Below are 22,565 nucleotides of genomic sequence, written 5' to 3'. Positions count from 1 at the left end.
GCAAGTAACTCTTTTTCGATCACTAAATAATTAACTTCAGGATCCCTTAACACCCTTGAGGCATAACTAATCGTGACTTCTTTATCTTCAATGACTTGAGTGAGGACAGCTCCTAAACCGTAACTACTAGCGTCGACAGTGATTATACAGCTGACACTGGGGTCATAGGCCTTCAATATCTTTGCATTGACTAACTCAGATATAACTAAATCAAAAGTTGACTGACAAACCTGATCCCAAATAAAAGAAACACTGGACCTGAGCATACTAGACAAAGACTTCATCTTACTGGCATAGTCTGGGATAAAACGTGAATAAAATTCACACAAACCCAAAAAAGATCGCAATTCATCCTTATTTTTGGGTACAGGACAATCCACAACAGCTTTAACCAAACCAGGTCTAGGGGAAACTCCTAAACCAGACACCAAATGACCAAGAAACTCACATTTGTTCTTTTTAACCACAATGCCTTTAACATCAAATTTCTTGAGAACAGACCTGAGAATGAAATCGTGTTGATCTAAAAATTTGTCAAAAATTAAAACATCGTCTTGAAAAATCACTACACCTTTGACATCCTTCAGAACACTCTGCATGATTCTCTGAAAAACAGAAGCCGCAGAGGCTAGCCCAAAGGGCATTCTGCAGTACTGAAAAATCCCAAAAGGAGAATTGAAAGCTGTGTAATGTCTGGAATCTTCCTCCAGAACAATTTGGTGGTATGCAGAGGCCAAATCAATCTTAGAAAACCACTGCTCATCTCTCAACTCTTCCAGCAAATCACCAATCTTTGGAAGTGGATGGGCATCCACCCAAATTTCCTTATTGAGACTTCTGAGGTCACAACAAAGACGAATTTCCCCGTTTTTTTTGCGTGCGACCACCAAAGGACTAAGTCATAAACTAGATTGTATAGGCTCTATGATACCATTCCTCTCTAATCTCTCAAGTTCAGCTTTAAGATCAGCTCTCAAACTAAAAGGTACAGACCTAACCTTATGTTTCACAGGAATGGCATCGCTCTTAACTTTGATCCTATGTTTAAATCCAACAATTTCACCAAGTGAGTCTGAAAAGACTCTGGGAAACTCTTTCTCAAGAGATAAAGAATCAGGCATATCCAGCACAACAAGTACCTGATCCTTTGCACCAGGTCTCAACAACATACCAAAAAGACCTTGATGGTACCATCCCAAAATGTTCAATCCCCGCACTGCCACATATATTTTTTCTTGAATCTTTCTATCTTTAAACTGCAAAATGTCTTCAATGTAACCTTCTAAGACTATTTTGCGACCTTCATAGGAAACGGGTGCCCTGTCAGGGGGAAATAATTCTCTATCAGACCAAGATTGCTTAAACAATTCTAAAGAAATCATGGTTATCCTGGCTCCAGAATCTGCAAGAAGCTTTAAACAAACATCACCCACAAAAATATCCACATAAGGATCTACGCACTCTTCAGGATTCCCAGTTACCACACCATCGTCAGTGACAGTAACGATCATATCCTTAAATTCTTTCACCATTTCACACTCTGAGACATGCTCATTCTCCAAGACACAACTGACCTTTCAGGTTTACTCAAACTGGCTTGACAAACCTTTGCCAAATGCCCATATTTCCCACACTTATAACACTTAGCATTTTTCCCTGGACAAAAACTGTTTTCTTTAGTGTGTGGAGCATAGCCACATCTATAGCACATGTTTTTCTTAAAGGAATTTTTTTCATTAAACTTATCTTTTTTAGGTAAACTAGACCTAGATGTGGAAGACACAACAGCATTTACATTCTCTTTATGCACATCAGCTTTGCATAGCTCTTTGATTGAAGTTTGAGCTAGTTCCAGACTCTTAGCCACTTTAATAATTTCTTCTAAAGAAGGGTTACCCATGGTAAGTAACTTCTGTTGGATATGTTTGTCGCTACAGTGAGCGATGAATTGATCCCTCACCAATTGATCTTTAAAGTCACCAAACTGACATTCAGCACAAAGTTTACGTAGTGCACTCAAATAGGAATCGACGTCTTCGCACTGAAGCTGTGCTCTTTTAAAAAACTTGTGTCTTAATACAACCAAACTTGGTTGAACATCAAATTTGTTAACAAGTTTCTTAATCGTTTCTTGATATTCATCAATTACCTCTCCCTCAGCAAGAACCAAATCAGGCAAATGTTTGCAAACCTCCCTACCCTCAAATCCCAAACAATTTAAAAGTAAAAATGTCTTTCTTTCAGCTCTGTACCTTGAAGCGCCAATGGCACCAATATATGTCTCAAACCCATCAAACCACTGCCTCCATTGAATTTGAGGCGTACCTGGATTTTCTAAAAAAAGGGGGAGGTTGGTTCACAGCTTGCATTTCGAAAAACACAACACAATTCCAAATAAATATGAGGGAGAGAGAAAGAAACAAAACCCTCTTACTCACAATAAATTGAAAATGAGTAATAAAACGCTTTCAAATAGTGAAAAATGTCAAAGAAAAACAAGAGTCAGTCTTACTGCTGATTGTGCATGTTCCTCCAAAGCTACCCTGCAAAGGAAAAGTGTTAAGAAAACAAGAAAACGTGTCATAAGCAATGACACACTCAAAGTGAACACGATAAAAGAAATGATGCTTTCTTTGCAAACGATGACACACACGTCGTGAAAGCAGCGAAGAAATTATGCTTAGTTTAAACCAAAAAGGCTCTCTGATGGCACTTAGATCAGGAATATCGCTTTAATTATGTCAATGACTCTCTCCAATAACGCTTGAAGAAACCGGAATGAAACTTTACTTTAATCAGATCCGGGGCTTCCTGAGACGGCAGACTGAGCGCACGTCGAATCATCCAATGCGTAAACGCTGACAGCCTCTATGACGCGCTGTCAAATCAATCACCAATCCTTGATGAACGTTCTGAAGCGTCATCATTTGTTAGAAGCACTCAGACAAGACGATTTCGCTGGGGAGAAAGCACTGAGTAACGGTCACTGCCCGTGAGGTAAGAAGCTGCGGGGTTTTAACGTTAGAGGGCAGACGCTTTTAACAGTGAAAGTCACAGGGCAAAGCGAAAGTCTCACAAAGCAGAGGCGTCTCCGTAGAGCACTCTCAGCGTCTCATCTCAGGGTGACAATAACAATAACCCACCCTACGACCTCCTCACCTTGAAAAATGACTGAAGAGACTGCCGCTGGGGAAAATCAATTCCCTTTAAACTTACAGCCGCTGGAGAAGGAAGTAGGGTCATGAGGTTATCATGAGGTTAAATAGCAGAGGAGAGGTTTAAACACGATCTTGGTCGTAGAAATTCATTTTTCATTTCTTTTGAAAAACTCGAAGCAGTGGCTCGCTTTTTTTGTAGATCACAAGTCCTCGTCGCCAAAATAATGTTGTAGGTTGCAAGAAGACGCAGGAAACTAGAGTGTAGTTGTTTGGAGAGTTTATTCTCAGAGAAACGAGCCACCGCACCATACACTGGCACAGGGAAACTCCAACTGACCATAAACAGAATTAGAACATAAGCAGCACCATGACAACCTCATAAGTTCCATGAAAGGAAGATAAAAGCACAACCAAATACAACAGTGGGCATCTGCTTCTAATTAGCAAGGCCGCGCTACGGTAATGCTAATTAGAAACAGATGGCTCCCCCTAAAGATAAGAAAGTGCTTTACGACAGCCGTGAAGCAGACGAGCCAGTCATATAGATAGTAACTCATACTTAGTGTGTGATAAAATCACTATTATAGGTATACAGTTTTCAATACAGTCACTCATGCAATTACTGAGTCTTATGTATACTTATTTATATACATTTGTCACATACACTGCCTTTTATATTTCTAGTTTGTTGGACACGTATCATTGAGAAATATATTTACTTATCACCACACCCATAAAGAGATTCACTCACCCAAACAACTGTTTCCACATACAGTCTTAACCTCATATACCTACTAAATCAACTATTTACACATCTTTGGACAGTCACCCACCTCCCACCCAACCACACACACATTCACTATCCCATACAAATGCTCACTTAACTAATTAAAAACTAATATAGACTTTCACATAGCTAGTAATAAACTTATGTAGTAGTTTACACAACAAGAGATAGTGATACAGGTGTTCACACAGTTTAATCACTATCCCATATATTTAGTGAGACACTTTAAATTAGTCACTCAGACAGTTAATCACAGTGCTACTAAATCCTCCATCCAGACACTTATACATCCACTCAGTCTTCAATGCAGATTGCTACATATATATATATAATACTTATTTAAATATCGAACCAAACCACATTCACTGGATGATGTCATCAGTAATGTAATCATTGCTGTCATTTGAGATGTCATCAGTGATGTCACTGACCATGTCATGAACGATGTAATATGTGACATCATCATCAGTGGATTGCGGTGTGTGAGTTATAGTGAGTACAACTAACTATAACGGAGGAATTTCAATGGTTTTGAACAAGTGAAATGTCCAGCTAACTATATTACCTCTGAAACCTATGTTTTTTTCTGTGAATTTCTAAAGTTTTTTAAATGCTAATCCCTAACTATAACATGTCTGAAACCTATGTTTTTTCCGTGAAAATATATATATATATATATATTGAAAGTAACTCCGTAACACCACCTCCAATCCAGCCGGACCGGCGAAGCAGGAGACAGACCACAGCTTTCAGGTAAGTTATTTTATTTTTCCAATTTTTTCCTTAATCACCCAACAATGACACGTTTCGGGCTTTGCAGCCCTTGTTCACATGCAAGGCATTAGTGCAAATAACAGTGCTTTTAAAGTGCTAAAGGGCTCCGCCTCTGGCCCTCCTCCTAGAATGGTCATGTGACCGCCATGAGAGGGAAAACAGACTATCTCACAGAATGTTCGACATAGAACACAAGTTTGTTAGAACATAACTTTTCCAGCATAAATGCATAATGTAAACACTCATATAACTGTGTATATAAAGCAATCAAATCACGGAATAAATTCCGAAAATTACTATCATATATATATATATATATATATATATATATATATATATATATATATACACACACACACACACACACACACACACACACTCCATGTATTTATGTATCTATATTATTACTTTTCTTCTAATTCAGCATATCCAATGCACTACCCTATTTCTCCCTTATACGGCTCTCAATATATCTTCAATCTCAACACTCTGACTGACTCATCTCAAACCTCGTTCTACTGCCCTTTCCTTTATACTACCCTATTTCTCACCCTATACCTCTATCAATATATCCTCTACCTCCACTCTCTCATTTATCCCATATCACTATGATCCGCAAAATAAACCTTTCTAGCCTCTTTCCTCCTCTACCCCCTTACATCATCTTGTAGCTCTTATTATTCAGATCTCCTAAACAAGCCTTTCTAAACCCTTAACTGACTCTTCCTTCATCACCTCCCCTTTACTCATCCCAAACACCCTCATACTGCTGTGATAAACAAAAAAAGATTATAGAACCTTACCTCTTCTATTCCTTCTTCCTTCCCTCCCTCTTCTATCCTCCTCTATTCCTCCACTATTCTGTTTGTCCAAAAAACATAATAGCATGTCCACCACTCAAATTAATGCCATATTCCCAATACTAACTCCTCTCCACCTCCCCTTTACTCACCCCAAACACTCTCCTACAGCTATAAACTCCCTAAAAGAAAAAAAAATCATAATTTCTAGAACCTTCCCTCTTCCTTCTCAATCCAAAACAAGCATTGGAAATGCAATAGGTCTCTCATTAGGAAAGTTTGAGCTATTGGTCTTATAAATGAAATGTTTTTAATTTATGTGTTGTTTTTTAAAATAGCTAAATTAATAGCTTTGTCATTTACAATGCCAATAGTTATAACTTTCGCAAATGTGACACCTTTAGCATTTGTAATGCAACATGTTTTGTATTTACGTGACTTAGATGTATTGATATTACAAATAACAATGGCTTTTAATTTTTTTAAATAATTAATACTTAAATAAAAGTGATTGTAATTTATAATAGCAATAGCTTAAACTTTTGTAAATAAATTTAGTGAAGATTGTGTTCAGTGTATTTTATTGTGACGAAAATCCAAGAACAGAAGTGAAATATTAACATCTTTTTTGACATTTGTAATAAACCTTGAAACATTGAGAGAACATATTTGAACCAGTGATGCTGTGGTTGCGCTGAGTGATGCTGTGGTTGCGCTGAGTGATGCTGTGGTTGAGCTGAGTGATGCTGTGGTTGAGCTGAGTGATGCTGTGGTTGCGCTGAGTGGTGCTGTGGTTGCGCTGAGTGGTGCTGTGGTTGCGCTGAGTGGTGCTGTGGTTGCGCTGAGTGGTGGTGCTGTGGTGGTGCTGAGTGGTGGTGCTGAGTGATGCTGTGGTGGTGCTGAGTGGTGCTGTGATGGTGCTGGGTGTTGCTGTGGTGGTGCTGTGTGGTGGTGCCGAGTGGTGCTGTGGTGTTATGTTATGTTATGTTAAAGTGCATTTTTATAGCGCTTGGCTACTCTAAAAGAGTGTCCCGGCGCTTTCCACAGGCAACTTACAGTGTATAATCAACATAACAAGTAAAACAGAACCCAAAAGAGAAGGAAAAAGAAACCCACCTAAACAGAATGATTAAAAAGCCAAGTCTTCAAATTCTTCCTGAATTGAAGCAAGTTGGGAGTGCTACGGAGTACCAGTGGAAGCGAGTTCCACAGCTGGGAGGCTTTAAGGCTAAAAGAGCGCCCCCCAATGCGGGCCTTCCTCACGCGTGGAACCACAGCAGTGAAAAGGGATTCCAAACGCAGTGAGCGAGCAGGGCGATAGAAAGCCAATCTTTTCTTCAGATATCCTGCGCCTGAGCCAAACAAAGCCTTGTGCACCAGCGTCAGGGATTTGAAAACAATCCGCTTCCGGATTGGCAGCCAATGGAGCGTCTGCAGCAACCCAGAGGCCCGTGCTCGTCTATGCAGACCAAAGATTGCCCGGGCTGCAGAGTTCTGTGCCACCTGCAAACGCTGGTGGTGCCGAGTGGTGCTGTGGTGGTGCCGAGTGGTGCTGTGGTGGTGCCGAGTGGTGCTGTGGTGGTGGCGAGTGGTGCTGTGGTGGTGCCGAGTGATGCTGTGGTGGTGCCGAGTGGTGCTGTAGTGGTGCCTTGTGGTGCTGTGGCGGAGCTGAGTGGTGCTGTGGTGGTGCTGTGGTGGTGCTGAGTGGTGCTGTAGTGGTGCTGAATGATGCTGTGGTGGTGCAGAGTGGCACGTGGAATCTGGGAGTACAACTTACTTTCTAAAGGGACGTTTTAGTTGATTCAAGTGCTCCTCGATACTTGATAATTATGACTCGCGGTATCTGTTGATTACAATAGGTAATTAACAGCAAAGTTGCAGACTTTTTTATTTCAACTATGAGGAACATACATGAGCCAGCATCCAAAGCCTGTATGCCACAACTGGATGTCAGAGACCCTTTGTAACTGGCGAACTGGGCATGTACTTACTTGGGTTAGCGTCATAAGCCTGGTGTGTTTTGGAGCTAACAGCCTGGTGCCTCGAACTCCCCCTAAGTGGTGTTAATTAACTCCCACCATGAAATGTGTGAGGTGCTGCTCGATTTTTTTTTTTAAAAGACCCGACTGGAAACGAATTCTGAAGTGTTGTGGAGGGCTGTCGACTTTGAAACAGATGAACAAGCCTGGAGTTTAGGCACCGGCTCAACATTCGGCGATTCTGGGGAAACCACTAAATCTCCCTTGCCTAAATATGAATGTGACTTGTGTAATGTAACTGATGCTCATGTAAAGGCTCCAATACCTCCGGGTCGAGTTTGCGCTATATAAAACCGGGAAAGAAAGTTATTTTGTAATTTCGGTCTAAATGTGCACACAGTTACAGTAACTCTCATTATGTCAACCCAACATCCTACATTTACTATTTGCGACATTTAAGAATAAAAATATATTAACACTTTGGTTCTTTATCATTCAAAGGACCATCTGTACTCGTTATGCAGTTTTCAAAATCTTTGATAATGAAACGTATTTACCCCACACCGAGCCAACCTATACTTTATCAACACGTTTACAGTATTGTTTATTAAGAAAAAACTAAGAAACAAATGCGAAATACACGATGATATTACCTAAAACACAGAAATAAAAGATAAACGCATTTCATAAACACCGAGCTGTTCATTCCGAGTCTACTCAAACCCATTACACCGTTTATAGGTTGTATTACATGTATAAACAAAGTGAACTTTCCGAGGTTAGTCCAAACAATGTCATTAAACTGTACCGGAAGCCATCATTCTTGGCAGGCCACAGAGCATTAATCCACCGCGGCTAGAAGTTACTGCTGCAGCTTAAAGGGGGTCTCTGTGATATAAAGGGCTGTTTTACATCAAAGTTCTCTGAAACACATTAGGTCAACCCGGCCAGCTAGTGGCTCTAATATCTAATGTGGACCCCGTACTATCGAAATGAATACCACATGCCGTGGGCGTGCTTACATAAAATACATTATACCGCCCACATATATCGTTATTATTTCCAGAGCGATGACAAACTGGTGTAAACTACAAGGCACGCGAAATGCGGCTGGGACTGGATGCTGTACAGAAACAGGCTATTGCGGTTCAAGCTCTAAGTGTGTTTTTCTCCCCCGTTGATAGTAACAAAGCCGTCGAGTGTGTGTTTAGATTGCCCAAACTCCGCCGGGCAGAGTGCCTAAGTGCATTTTTTAGGTTACAAAATATGATTACATGTTGCATCTGTCACTGTATAAGTTATGTGCACTTGTGCGGGACACGTTTTTTAAACCAAAAGGCGTATTTAAAGTGTGCTGTTTTACAATGCCTCCCAGGCCTTTCCTACCGGGCTTGTACCAACTAGAAGAGTCACATGGCACATGAAAAGCGTCACAAGGTACATGAAAGGAGGGCGAGCTGTGATCCGTGTGTTTCTTGGAAGAACTGAGTTTCAGTAAATTTAAGGGAAATAAACATGGAAATATAGGATAGAAAACATACATGTAGTCTTATTAGTAGCAGCTTCGAGAGACGATGGGGCCTCATTTGCGGTCTTCCTGGCTCGATGCTGTTTGGGAGGGGGGAGTGATAAGGATGTAAGCTCTAAGGGCACGTGGGAGGAGAAGTAGGAGAGTGGTGCGGGGGCGGGGAGCTGAGCCTTTGAAGAGACAAATGGTGCTTTGTGACGTAGGAGGCTAAGCTGGGGAACAGATGGCTGGCGATTTGATGCTGTGCACGCGCATTTTAGCTCAAGGCGCTTGCGCATTGACCTAAAAGCGCACGGGCACAGCATCAAATCGCCAGTTTGGTTAAACTCTGGATAAGCCCCTATATCTCTCGCCAGCTCGAATGCGCAAGCGCATCGGCAGGCGAGACCTAAAAATGACTAACATATCCACTATTCAAATTATTTTCATATTTCACTACACTAATTCACTACTAATCCTTCATGGGTTCAGGAGTAGCATGCTACTCACCGAAAAAGAGCTTCAATATCTCATTAGGGGTAGCAAGCTCTACATAAAGGCAAACCTTTTTCCAGCTTCTATCCCTCCAGTAGCCGTCTCAATCCAAATAACTGCCTAACATATGCACCTCTCAAATAACATTCATATTTCACAATACTAATTCACCACTAATCCTTTTTTTTATTTCAAATCTTTCTTATTGAGATTGAAAAACAAAAAGCAAAGACATTACAATAAATCTTCCAATACATAGATTAATACAGTAGTGGCCATAATGACGCTTACCAAAAAAAACCAAAGAAAAAGAGAGGAAAGTAAAAATAAGAAATAAGGACAAGTGTATCAATGTAGCAGTAATAATCGGTCGACGAGAGCACGGAAGGATGGGTCACAGTACAGGAAACAGTAAAATATACAGTAAGATATATATTCTTTGGAGTATATGGAGCCAACCAGAGACAATGAGAGACAATAAATCATATAAAGACAATCAGCATGTTGAAAGCTGTATCATGGAGGTTCAAAGTGAGAGGATGACTCATCCAGTGAGGACCACAGTTTTTTGTTAGAAGGCTTCCATGTAGCTGACTGCAGTGCCGGATTGTCCGCCCCTCTCAAAAAGGAGAGCCATTCCAGCCATATCCTAAAGTTGACTTCCGCAAAATTCTTCCATTTACAAAGGATGACCTTGCATGCCAGTGTCAACATGATATCTAACAGTTGTCTGTCATGTATGTCAGGTAATTGTGCATCTAATGGGCCCAAAATGGTGTATATGAATTCCTGGACAGGTGTGATTCCAAATACCTGGTGAATATAAGCAAAGACTTTCCCCCAAAATGTTCTTAGTAGGGAACAATCAAAAAGCATGTGTGCCAGGTCTCCAGGTGCTGCCCGGCAGTTCCAACAATTGGGCGTATCTTTTAGGTGGCATTTGAACAACTTCTGAGTGGTCCAGAACGCTCTGTTCAGCAACATGCACTTTGTTTGACAGAGGATCGGGGAGACCTTATTTGATAGTGCAGTGCTGTGTATTATCTCCCAGTCTATCGCTATTCCTGTCGAGTTAGGTTCCGACTCCCACTTGCCTTCCGTTAGCTTATGGGGTTTCTTGGGCATGGGGAGGAGCAATTTATAGACTCTGGAGACGAAATGGTCAGCACGGTACAGTATCGGTAGATGTGTCATAAGCCAGGGTAAACCAGTAGTGAGGGTACGTTTGGAGATAACGGATTTCAATTTCAGGAATTGATAGAATTCTATGGGTGGTAAATTAAATGTCTTTTGCAGTGTCGAGAAAGGGATGGGCAGAGCATCTTCATAAAGGTCTTTTACCATATGGATACCACTTCTAGCCCACAAATCCCAATAAAGGGTTTTCCCATCTAACCGGAACATAGGGTTTTTCCATAGCGATACTAGGGTAGATTTCTTAATTACTGAATCAGTTTTATGGGATTGGTCAAGCCTGAGGAGGGCTCGCCTGGTGTTTAGCAGGATATATTTGGAGTGAGGTAAATGCGTTAAGTCCATGCTGAGGATGGCCGAGAGGGGTGCATGTGCAATTATCGATCGCTCAAAAGATATCCATACTGGAGAATATGACGGAGAGTCAACTAGCCAAAGAGCCCCCTGTTTACAAAGGAAAGCCGTCTGGTAGATCCTGAACGAGGGAAGGCCCAGGCCGCCTTTCTCTTTTGCCAGCTGCAACTTTTTTAATGATATCCTGGCTTTTTTCCCTCGCCACAAGAACACCCCAAACAACCTATCCACTTTTTTGATGAATTTGTCTGTAAACGTCATTGGGAGCATGCTGGCCAGATAATTAACCAGAGGCGTGCACATCATTTTAAGGGTCTCAGCCCTACCCCACCAGGATAAAAACTTGGGTGACCAGCTGTCTAATAATGCAGATATCTTTTTTAAGGTTAGGTCCTCATTCACCTTCAGGGTTGTTATTAAATCTTTCTCAAAATCCAGACCCAGGTATTTAAAAGCTTTTGGTTGCCAAGTGAGGCCAGATGTACCAAGTATTTCTTTATTCCCAACGTTATTTAAAAGCTTGACCTCTGTTTTGTCTTTATTCAGCTTGTACCCTGAAACTTCAGAATACTCGTCAATCATGGCCATTAAAGCCGGAATAGCCTCGTCAGCCTTCTCCGTCATAATGAGCACATCATCGGCGTACGCAGTTAATTTTACAGTACAATCATCGAACGGCACACCGGCGATGGCATCATTATTCCGGATGTGGCATAGAAAGGGTTTTATCGCTAATAGAAACAGAGATGGTGATAATGGGCAACCTTGTCTTGTTCCTAGTTTCAGGCAGAAGGATGAGGAAAAGGAGCCCCCCGCTCTAACCCTAGCTTTAGGCCCGGCATACAGAGCCATTACGAGTTTAGTGAATGTTGTTCCTAAATTGAATTTGTGTAATACTGCCTCAAGGAAAGCCCAATCTACCTTATCGAAGGCTTTCTCAGCGTCTAATGGGGTTGCCACTGTGGGGGTATGCAGAAGTTTTGCTTTTTCTAATGCGTGGGCTAATACTCTGGTGTTATCGCTTGATAGTCTGTGTTTTAAGAAACCCGCTTGAGATGGATGTATGAGGGTAGGGAGGACTCTTTGTAGCCGGGCTGACAGAATCATAGCTAGTAGCTTACAATCTAGATTAATCAGGGAAATCGGCCTATAATTTTTTGGCAATGATGGGTCCTTGCCATCCTTAGGAAGCACTGCGATAATCGCCTCCGCTAGTGTGCCTTTTACCTCACCTGTGTCTGATTTCCTGGAAAAGGTGCAGAAGAGGTTTTATTACATCTGTTGCAAAGCTTTTGTAAAATTTAGCTGTAAAGCCATCAGGGCCAGGTGCCTTTCCACATTTCAGACCTCCGATTGCTTTCTCTACCTCACTAGTCGAGATCGGTTCATTTAGGCTGCGTTGTTCCTCCGGCGTTAGTTTTGGCAATTTGCATTCTTGTAAGTAACCCAGCATCTTACCCTCGTCAACCAATTCATTTTTAGCATACAGGCCCTCATAAAAGTCGTTAAAGACCTCAGTGATTTTATGGGGGTCAGAGTGGCTAATTCCTGCAGAATCTTTTATGAAATTAATAGAATTTTTCTGTACCTTGAATTTTAAATAGGCAGCCAGGCTTTTGCCGGCCTTGTTAGATTCGCAAAGTTTAAATTTCCGCCTTCTGTCCAACCATACTCCCGCCCTTTCACTCACCAGCTTATTGTACTCATATTTTCTATTAGTCATAGTGTTAAGTGTCTCCCGGTCCCTAGTCAATTGGTGTCTATTTTCTAGGATGGTTATCTCTTTTTCTAGTGCTTCTAATTTTGCATTGTAAGCTTTGTTCATTGCAGAACGGATCTTGATGCACACCCCCCTCAAGGTACTTTTCAAAGCCTCCCAGCGAACAAGATCTGAAGTGTCCCCTCTCCTGTTTATTTCCAAATATGACCGGATAGCTGTTTGAATGGCAGTCCTATTCTGTTCTTGGTTTAAGATTTCTTCATTGAGTCTCCACAACGTTTGTTTAGGGGAGGGTTTAATGTTGTTGATGGACAGGGAAATGCATGAGTGGTCCGATAGTACTCTTGGCTCTATGGATGTGTCGTCTATCCTAGCTACCCCGTTTTGTGAAATGAAGATGTAATCAATGCGGGAGTACGAATCATGTGGGGAAGAGTAAAATGTGTAATCCCTGTCAGTAGGGTTTTGTATTCTCCACGTGTCAACCAAATTAAAGCGCTGACACAATTTAATGAATGCGCCATGTGATTTGTTTGGTTTGAACGCACACTTTGAATCTCTGTCTAGGGCAGGATCGAATGGGAGATTAAAGTCTCCTCCTAATAAGTGGACTGCATTGTCACGTATAGTTTCAATCTGTTTCACTAGTTCCTGCCAGAAGTTTAGATTAGTATTAGGTGCGTAAATATTTGTGACATAAAATTCTGTATTGTCCCTGGTGAGCTTTGCTGTGACCCAGCGTCCCTTCTCATTTGCCGACGAAGACAATAACTATCTTGGATTTTTTCGATAACAGTAACAGCACCCCATTCTTTTTACCAAGGGCACTTGACCCCACAACTTCTGAGTAGAACTTGTTACGCAGAGTGTAAAACTGTTTCGTATCTAGTTTGGTCTCCTGTAGCAGGACAATGTCGCCTCTCTGCCTTCGTACATAATCCAATATCTTCTGTTTTTTTATGGGTTGGTTCAAGCCTTTTACATTCAAAGACAACATTTTTAAGTTGTCAAGGGAAGCCATTCCGAGCTGCGTGTTGAGTGTAGGATGTATAATTTATGTTATTTTTATACATCATGAGTGCATTATGAATCCCAAGAACTAGCGTGTCATGTGGCACATCATGTGAGGAATCCCCTGCCTTGATGAATATGGAACCAAATTGACATAAACCTCGAGCAGACGTATGGGCACACAGATACGGCATGTAAATGATCCAACTTGTCCAGACAAGAAAGAAAGAGTAGATTAAAAGTGAAAATGAAAACGAAGCTGAAGGAATCAAAAATGAAAACCATAGTATACAACACACACCCCCCCCTGTCCCCCCAATTCCCCCCACCCCACCCACCCCTATTGCAATACAGAAGCATGGCGACGTGAGGAAAACCGCAGCGGCCCTCCCGTCAATACCAACCATGTATGAAAATTGGAACAGCTTTTTGGAGTGTATAAGACCATACACTTAAGCAATGAGAACTTTTAAACAGTGTGGTTTAACTAATAGATTATACTCTTGATAACCTAACATATTCTGAAATACTCTGAGAGTCTAGCAGTAGAACAGTAAATGGAAGCAATGTAAAGTAGAATGAAGGCCCTTGTAGGATATTGTGACATCATATTCTTCGTTCAAGGCCCCCTAAGAGTTAACAGACTCTAAACATAGACAATAGCTATAAACTGACAGTGAATGGCTCTTTTGTCAATAGTTACAGCAAGGCCATAGTGAAGCCGGACTAATGCCGAAGTAATATGTTGAAATTACACAGATTTACACATCTTCGAGACTAGTGACAGTTTAAATCAAAGAAATTAGTTCGGTAATAGCAGTTCGATAACAAGGAACCAAGGGCAAATAAATTGTCAAAAGTTGAGCCAGAATAGTACGCTGTTGTATAACTCACGGAGTAACTCCCAGTGTCAGAAGGGGATCTCGAGTGTAAAACCGAACCTGGTAGGTGCTTGGTTTACCAATCCTGTGAGTCGATCTGAGTAGAGATGATCAGTTGTAGACAGCATCGCCCAGGGATGTTCATTTGTATCCTGAAGCCGAGGCCGCCATATTGTCTGGGTTGTTGGTTTCCATGTCGCGTTCTTCCAACTCCTCGAGCATGCGTTTGAGTTTCATAGGATCTGTGAAAAAGTGAGGTGATCCACGAACTGTTACTCTATATTTCGCCGGGTCCATAAAGCCAAATTGATATCCCCTCGATTTCAGTTGTGGTTGCAGGGCCAAAAAGGCCTTCCTCACTTCTACTGTTTCTTTACTACAATCTTGTGAGATATAGATCTTTGCGTCTCTCCACAGGATATGATTGTGCTTCCGAACAAAGGCATGTATTTGCTCCACATGCTGATATCGCAACGGCTTACAGACGATGGGCCTAGGACCTTTTTGCGTCTTAGTGATTCTTCCTGGTACTCTGTGTGCTCTGTCAAACTCTAGAGGATTAACAAAAGTCAGGTTCGTGGCTTGAGTAAACCATGATTCCAAGAACTTAACGCACGACCCCTCTGAATCCTCGGACCCCAAAAATGCGTAGGTTCCCTCTTCTATTTCTATCTTCCAACTCGGCCAGTCTTCTAGTAGTTTGGTCGGAGGAAATGTGTAGGTGTTTCAGTGCCGCAGAAGTTTTAACCTCGATATCCTCCAAACGACTAATCCTGGATTTCGTTTCTGTCAGACGTGCATTAGTGTCTCTAATATCTTGACGGATTGCCACCACTTCCTCCTTGGTGACCTTAGCCAGATCCTTCACTTCATCCAGCCTGTTTAGGATCATATCGAGTGCCTCCGTAGTGACTTTCTTTGTCTTGTTCGGCGATCCCGGGTTCGAGTGGTCTGATTTGAGTCTTTTCAGGGTGCCCTGATCTTTGGTATTCATCGTGATTAGTTAGAGCCTTGAGTGGTGTCTCGAAAACCTTTCCCCGGCAAGCGTGTGGGGCAGACTAGACAATGTTCTTTATGATCAACGCAGGCGCAGTCGCGCCGATGTAGGTAGAAGAGTGAAGGTAGATCGGCAGGAGAGATTGGCCGGCCAGTTCCCAGTGTACCTAGTAGTTATGGTGCGCCACCAGGAGGATCCCGAAGTGCGAGGTGACACATAGATTCGTTCAGGGTGCGCACGTGGCATCATGGAAGAAGTCACCATAGACTGAGGACAAGCCTTTCATACACAGGGCACAAATGCATTAAGCCCCCTTTGCCATATCAGGAATATGTACCTTTTTCTTTCACAGAGACCATTAATTCTGCCAATATTACTTTTCAGGCTTTACATCAAGGAGATCAGTAGTGGCAGGAGTCATTCACTTTCGTTTTTCGGTAAATGTATAATGGCGGCCGCCATCTTGGTTAAGGTAGCTGAAGCCCTGGGTCCCCACATGGCCGATCGGACTTTACTCACGCGTCCGCGGTCCAGGGTTGGGAACTCAATCCTCTTTTAGGCATCACCGCTTCACCGCCTCGCCGAATGTCAGTCTCTCCACATGATTGCAGATGCCACTCCCACAGTGGTGATCACTCGATGTCCCGCTTTTGCTCCTCCGTCTACGATGCGGCAGGGGACGTCCGGAGTCCCGTTTGATGTAACTCCAGTACTGGTGCCGTCCCAGCCAAAGGAAGCAGCTCGCCGCATACCGAGAGTGTTCCGGTCTCCGAATCCGCGGTCACATCGATGTTATGGACGGGCGAAAACGTTCCAATTTCGGATGAAAAGGCTTGTGACGGGAGGAGAGACGCTCTATACCGCCATCTTCCTCGGCGTCCAAGCCACGCCCCCCATTCACCACTAATCCTTAATGGGTTACGGAGTAGTGTGTAACTCGTCGAAAAATCACTTCCATGCCTCATCAGGAGTAGTAAGTGCTATATAAATGCAATTACAATACAATTACAATTACAATACCCCTCTGTCCACCTTAATGCGCTCTGCGAGTTTACAATTTCGCCTCATCTTCTCCAGGCATATTGTACCTGGTGAAGCCTAATGATCGTTTGTAAAAGGTAGTTTGGAATACCAAACTGCGCTAAAAACTGCCCACAATTTTTCCCTGGGAATAAGATCAAAGGTGGCACGTAAATCCATGAATACAACGTACACGTGTACTTTTTTGATCACCACATACTTCCACAAAATGATCTATCTGGTATTCAGGTTTTTAATTTCACCTGTATTACCTTTAAAACCAGCCTGGTGGGGCCAGAGGATCTCGTTCAATTTTATCTCTTTGATAGTTGTAATCTCCCCAACAAATGCCTGCAAAACAGTTTTTGTGAAATATCTGTTAGGCTAATGGGCCTAGAGTTGGTAGGATCATATTTGTCTCCTTTTTTAGGTCAAGCCTAGGGCAACGGGCATGCGCTGCTCTAGGAAAACGACCTCTTGGAATCACTCTAAACTTTTCACGCGCTTGTGCTTTTTTTTTTTTAAAGCATTTTTTGTATTGGGTTTGCGTGCGCCTTTCTAAAAAGACAGCATACAATTGGGCAAAGGCAGGCGCATGTCACAGATTTCCCAGGAAATGTATCCGCCCACGGCCTACGGCTTGCAGTTATGAGCAGAGGTGCGCAGTGTGCGATCAGTTAAGTGTCAGATTTCACACGATCGCACGTGCAACACTCGCGGGACGCTGGAGCTGCATTCCTCGCACTTGTTTAATATTATTACTGCCAAGTGACTGACTGTCCTTCAGTTGCTGACACAGCCTTGTTCATGCTCTGTTTGTCGTGTATTGTAAGCCACAGACGTGATAAACATATATATTTTTAATTGCCTTGTTTACGTTTGTAACCCCTAGTTGTAGCAAGGCGTGAATCAACTACAGTCCTTGAAAGTCTTTCTCATGTACACTTTAGTAGGGAAAGTAGAGCGCCATCCCTCCCTTTCTTTAGTGCTGCTAAAGAGCAAACTTTTTTGGGATACCACAAGTAATTGTGTCGTCAGCTCTTAAAAGACTCTCTGAGATCAAGTATACAGACTCCTTGATGGTGTGGATTTGTGTTACCTGCATCATATAATACACAGTGGCATCACGCGGGGGACTCCTGCTGATGATGTCCCATTATATCTTCTTGACTTAGCAGTGTGAAAACGCCACTGCCACACAGTCGCATAATTCCAGTGGCCCAGATTTAGGCTCTCACTGATAGCGGCAAGCAGGTGGCACTCATTGTGCCCCAGTCAGCTTCTGTCAGTGTCTGCTGCCTGCCTACCAAAGTGCATTCTTTTCTGCTGTGCTGTCCGCACGCTCCGGCAGGATTATGATGTGCCACAGAATTTTTATGGTGCCTTCAATGAGTTTCTCTTGTATCTTCCTGTCATGTGGAACGGACCCAGAAGAAGGCAGAAAACATGTTGCACGGACAATAGGACAGATATCAGCGGCGGGCAATTAATTTGTCGGCATCCTGACAAATGCAGAGGCGGCATCTGCGGAATGTGTTGTCAGTTAGGGAGACTGCGTACACTAAACACAGCTGCTCAAGGGGACAGTGCATTCTGGAATGTGAATTCTCACCTAGAAATAATCGAATGGAGTTTTTATTACATTTCTCCCGCTGAAAACTTGGAATTGAGACCAGATCACTGTGGTCATCACCTCGAGCTCAGGAAGGAGAGGAGCATTCATAGCCATCTGTAAATGATAATAATGGTCGTCCAGCTAGTAATTGAAGAAAATAGGAGGGGAGGGGAGGAGCGAACCACTACGCTGATTGTTGAAGGTCTTTAAGAGATACGTGTTTTGGGTTGGCAATCTCAAACTTAACGGCTGTGTCCAGATTAGTTTCAGGAGGGCAATATCCATGCCAGGATTTCATGATAACCACGGAGTTCATAAGTGTTATAAATTGACATCCTGTATGTGGGGTGCCCAGAATTTTAAAGCCAAACCTGGGACATTTCACAACAAGCCATTTTACATCACTGTAAGCGATGTCCATCTGTACAACACAGCTGTAGAGAAAGAAAGTGTTTTTCTGCCATGAAATCTCAGACAAATGTAGCTAAATCAATTGCCTGGCAAGGCTGGAAAGTGCTAACAGCGCGGTCACGAGCAGCTGGAACCGGACAACTTTTTTTTGTTGACTTTTGCTTTTTCCCTCCCCCACCGTGTTCTAAAAGAGGCCCCTGCGACCTGGACAGCAGAAACATCGGACTGTTTATACATCCACAGCTCACATACTGTCTCAATAACCACATTCCGCAATGTACGTACACCCTGCGTGAAAATCGGACCTTGACTTAAACCCTCCTTTATTTTTTCAAGGACCCTCTCCTTCACCTTCTCCATGCTCCCCGAGTACACGGTACACCGCATGCCTTAATCTCTCGCTCAGAAAAAAAATCCCTACATCCTAACAATATGTTTAGTCACTCCATCCACGATTTGCTTTCCACATACCCCCAAATAATTATCATACTGAAATCATTAATGTTACAACCAAGTAACTGGAGTAAGAGCAAGGAGCGGCTTCCTTGAGCACTTAAATAACCATTCACTACTGCACTACCCAGTAATTTCGGGTTCTGGATTAGCATGTTAAAGCGCCTTAACGCCTCGTCAGAGGGCGTCAGTGCTACATAAATGCAAATTCATTGTAAATACCCTTTAAGACATGGCCGGTCTTCTTTATTGTGTCTATACAGTGCTGCACGGCTAAACACTTACACAGTCCCAAAGGCAAGACCTATTAGCTATGCCAATGCTTTTTATGCACTGGGACCACCTCCACCCCTAACCAGGATTCGGGAACCTGTGCACCATTTAACACAGCATCAAAACAAAGATGGAGGCTAACACAACATACATTCCCTTCAGAAAAAAACAGGTCACCTTGGACTTTACCTAGTCCAGGCGCCTTTCCTCTCTGAAGCGTGGAAAGGGCTAGCCTAGTTTCCTCCAAATTCAAGTCAATAGAATCAATATCAGTATCCCCGTATTCCCTGTTTATACTTGCCCGTAATGGATTATCTATTCCGAGTCCTGTTGAGTCTCTTCGCTGTAAAGTGTACTAAACTTTTTTACCTAGGACATCGGTTTGGGCGTAATAATCTTCATCTATTGCCTGGCTCCTACTTCCCTTACCCACAATATGCTTGAACTGCTTGCTGTCTGCTTTTGGCTGCTATTGATAGATCTCTCTATTGGCATTCTTCCCATTAGCTTTTGGCTACATTTTGGACCTTTTTATATGGGTGCCTTTAGTGGGTCCCTGCATTTTTGCGTCCTGAATTTATGGCTCCCATACCGCAGGTAAACTTGCAAACGCCTCAAAAAAATGTTCCATTAATGTACAAATATTTGGAAACCACCTCCTTAGAGCAGAGACAGGTCTTCTACCATAAATCAAAGGATTATACCTTGGAAATACGGATTCATAAAAACTACTTGTACAAACTAAGAAGACTGAGACCAAAAAGTTGAAATCCCCTTCTGACCATCACAAGCAACACGAAATACTTGCCACAAAGGTCGTAGTATAAACATACCCTCCATCAACTTTGTACACTGGTGGTGCTCCTCAAAATTACAGTGTGAAAACATGCTGAAAACGCTATAATTCAAATGGTCATATCACGAGAAGCTATTTAAGCATAATGTCAAATGGGGCACGTGCATGTCTGTCTCAAATAAGATCGAGGAATGTTAAAGGTGCCTATCTTTGAGCTAATTTAATGCATCACAACCAACATACGTAAGAAGGCATTGGCGATTAGAACATCACCTGTGCCATTTTATTATTGCGTTGCGTATTCATTAATCCCAATCAAGTTGCATCCAAAAGCGGGCCTTAAGAATTTCGCAAGCAGGCCAGTAATTTGTAATGCGAACTGTGTTCATCAGAATCTAACAGACTAACTCAAAAAGACAACAGAACCTGCCCTTATCATAATGCAACTGGGAAAGCGGGGGGGGGGATAATGACGTCTGAATTACATCACTCAATGAACGATAACGTCAAGCACACGAGAGTGGCGGGTCCGAGCTCCAATAAAACTGGGCATAAAAAACATCAAGGTAGTGAGTGGGGGGGGGGGGGATGGGGGCAGTACCAGCGTAAACCATCAATAAAAGAACACCCCTAAAAAAACGCTGATACGAAGTAATAGTGGGAATCCGGCGGTCACAACAACTGGCGACCTCGTGTGGTTTAGGCAGTCCCATTGCGGGCACAAGCGCGTGCAGCGATATCATATCAAGAAAAGAGCCGCCCAGCAACTGGGAGGTGGCAGTGTGCAGCGATCGGCATGCCACGCCCACTGTTAGAAACAAGATTACTTGGCCTTGCAAAAAGACCACTTTTTGCAGCCTCTTGTAAGGGAAGGAATGCGCTTTGACAGACCCTTAAATTGGCTCGCAGGGAGAGAAGGCTCAATAGCCACGGAAAGAGAAGAAACGGTTACGGATCGAGATCTCCCGTAAGGGTGACCTTTACTCTCACAATTACTAAACTCACCTGACACAGCTCTTAAAGGGCGCTTTGCTAGTGCCCCGTCCGTCTCATGCTATGACCGCACCGGGCCCCTGCGCGCTCAGCCCTCCTCCCCCACGGCTCACTCTCAGCAGCCATCAGCAGCTCGAAGCCCGCAGCAAGGCCGCGTCACGTGACCTCACTGTTTACCGTGCAGTGGCCAGGAAGTTCGAGCGTGCGAGTGTGGGAAGGGCACCGAGCATGCGCAGGACGGAAAGCTGGGAAGGCGCGTGCGCGTAGGATCTGAAGATTCCCTATCGCTACACTTCCACTTTAAGTTTAGCTCAGCTACTCGCGATTTTAACATTACGCATTTTATTCATTTCTTAAGTTAAGGTGCTTATATACTGAGCACATCCAGCCAGACGACTGTACAGAGATTTGTAGTATATATCCGTTGTGCCTTACAATCATGTCAACAGCCCAGTTGTATTGGAGGAGTCCCTATTTTTAAGGTCGAGCTTTGGCGGCAGCGTTCGCTCTGCGAGACATGCAGTAGTAGTGTTTAGTAGACACTTGCTGCCCTCACGCTCCGCCCATATTTTTTTTAATTGGCTTCCGTGTTTGTCTTTCCTAAATTCTGCCTTCTGATTGATTATGATTCTTGTTAGTCCCGCCTTATTATACCATGTTATCATTTGTACCCTCCAATACATAGCTGCTAAGGTTTCAGATTGCTATGTGTGTCATTTTCATAATTTCAGTGTAATTATGAGTGACAATTCAATGATCATGAGTGACGCTATCTTGTGGGAAAAATAAAGCAATGAATAAGAAGGAAACATAAATATCAGAATTTACGGCCATTTGAACGATGAGAAAAAGATTTTAAATTGCTGCAAAGCAGTACAAGAAATTGAAGGGCACTAATCTGGTGCCCTAGTAACCTGATTGTACTATTAAGCTGGGCGGAACAACCCCCCTGCTGGACTCGAGATCGTTCTTTTATTTGGCGCAGACTGACGTCCATCGTGCCATAATGAGGCAATTGCGTGCAGCGCTAGTACGGCACACACACCCACCCTCCTGACTCTCTTACACTATAGTATTGTGCACTAACGTGTCACTGCTGAAGTAGAGAGAGACTGCCTGACTGCTCAGTAGCTAGAGCATCCGCGGTGCGTCCATTCTGGCGTAGGGGTGTAGCCCCACTAAAGCCCTGGACGCACCTCGAGCAGCAGCATACAAAATGATTAGAAGAATTTAATTTGCGCAGCCCTTCAATCCGGGACACACCCGATTGAATAGGGAGTGCGCAGGGGGTGGGGCTGGCTGGTCTGCTGACGAGTGACAGTCTGCAGACGTCAGCAGGCCAGCAGC

General features: G+C 43.0%; 1 protein-coding gene across 3 annotated transcripts in view; it reads right to left on the bottom strand.

The window, feature by feature from the left end:
- PHF3 (PHD finger protein 3) overlaps window positions 1-21,409 on the bottom strand; it is a 577,271-nt gene extending 555,862 nt beyond the window's left edge. For 2 of the 3 annotated variants that reach the window (XM_086926458.1, XM_086926459.1), the window contains exon 1: window positions 21,231-21,407. The gene's annotated coding sequence lies outside the window, so the exon portion shown is untranslated. Of the gene's footprint in view, window positions 1-21,230 lie in introns of all 3 variants that reach the window. The other variant, XM_086926461.1, reaches the window with a different exon arrangement.
- Between the last annotated feature and the right edge of the window lie 1,156 nt (window positions 21,410-22,565).

This window comes from Lissotriton vulgaris, chromosome 6, assembly GCF_964263255.1.
Source record: "Lissotriton vulgaris chromosome 6, aLisVul1.2, whole genome shotgun sequence".
NCBI classification, from domain to species: domain Eukaryota; kingdom Metazoa; phylum Chordata; class Amphibia; order Caudata; family Salamandridae; genus Lissotriton; species Lissotriton vulgaris.
Note: the sequence above shows the minus strand (reverse complement) of the source record. Positions and strands in the feature narration are given on the sequence as shown.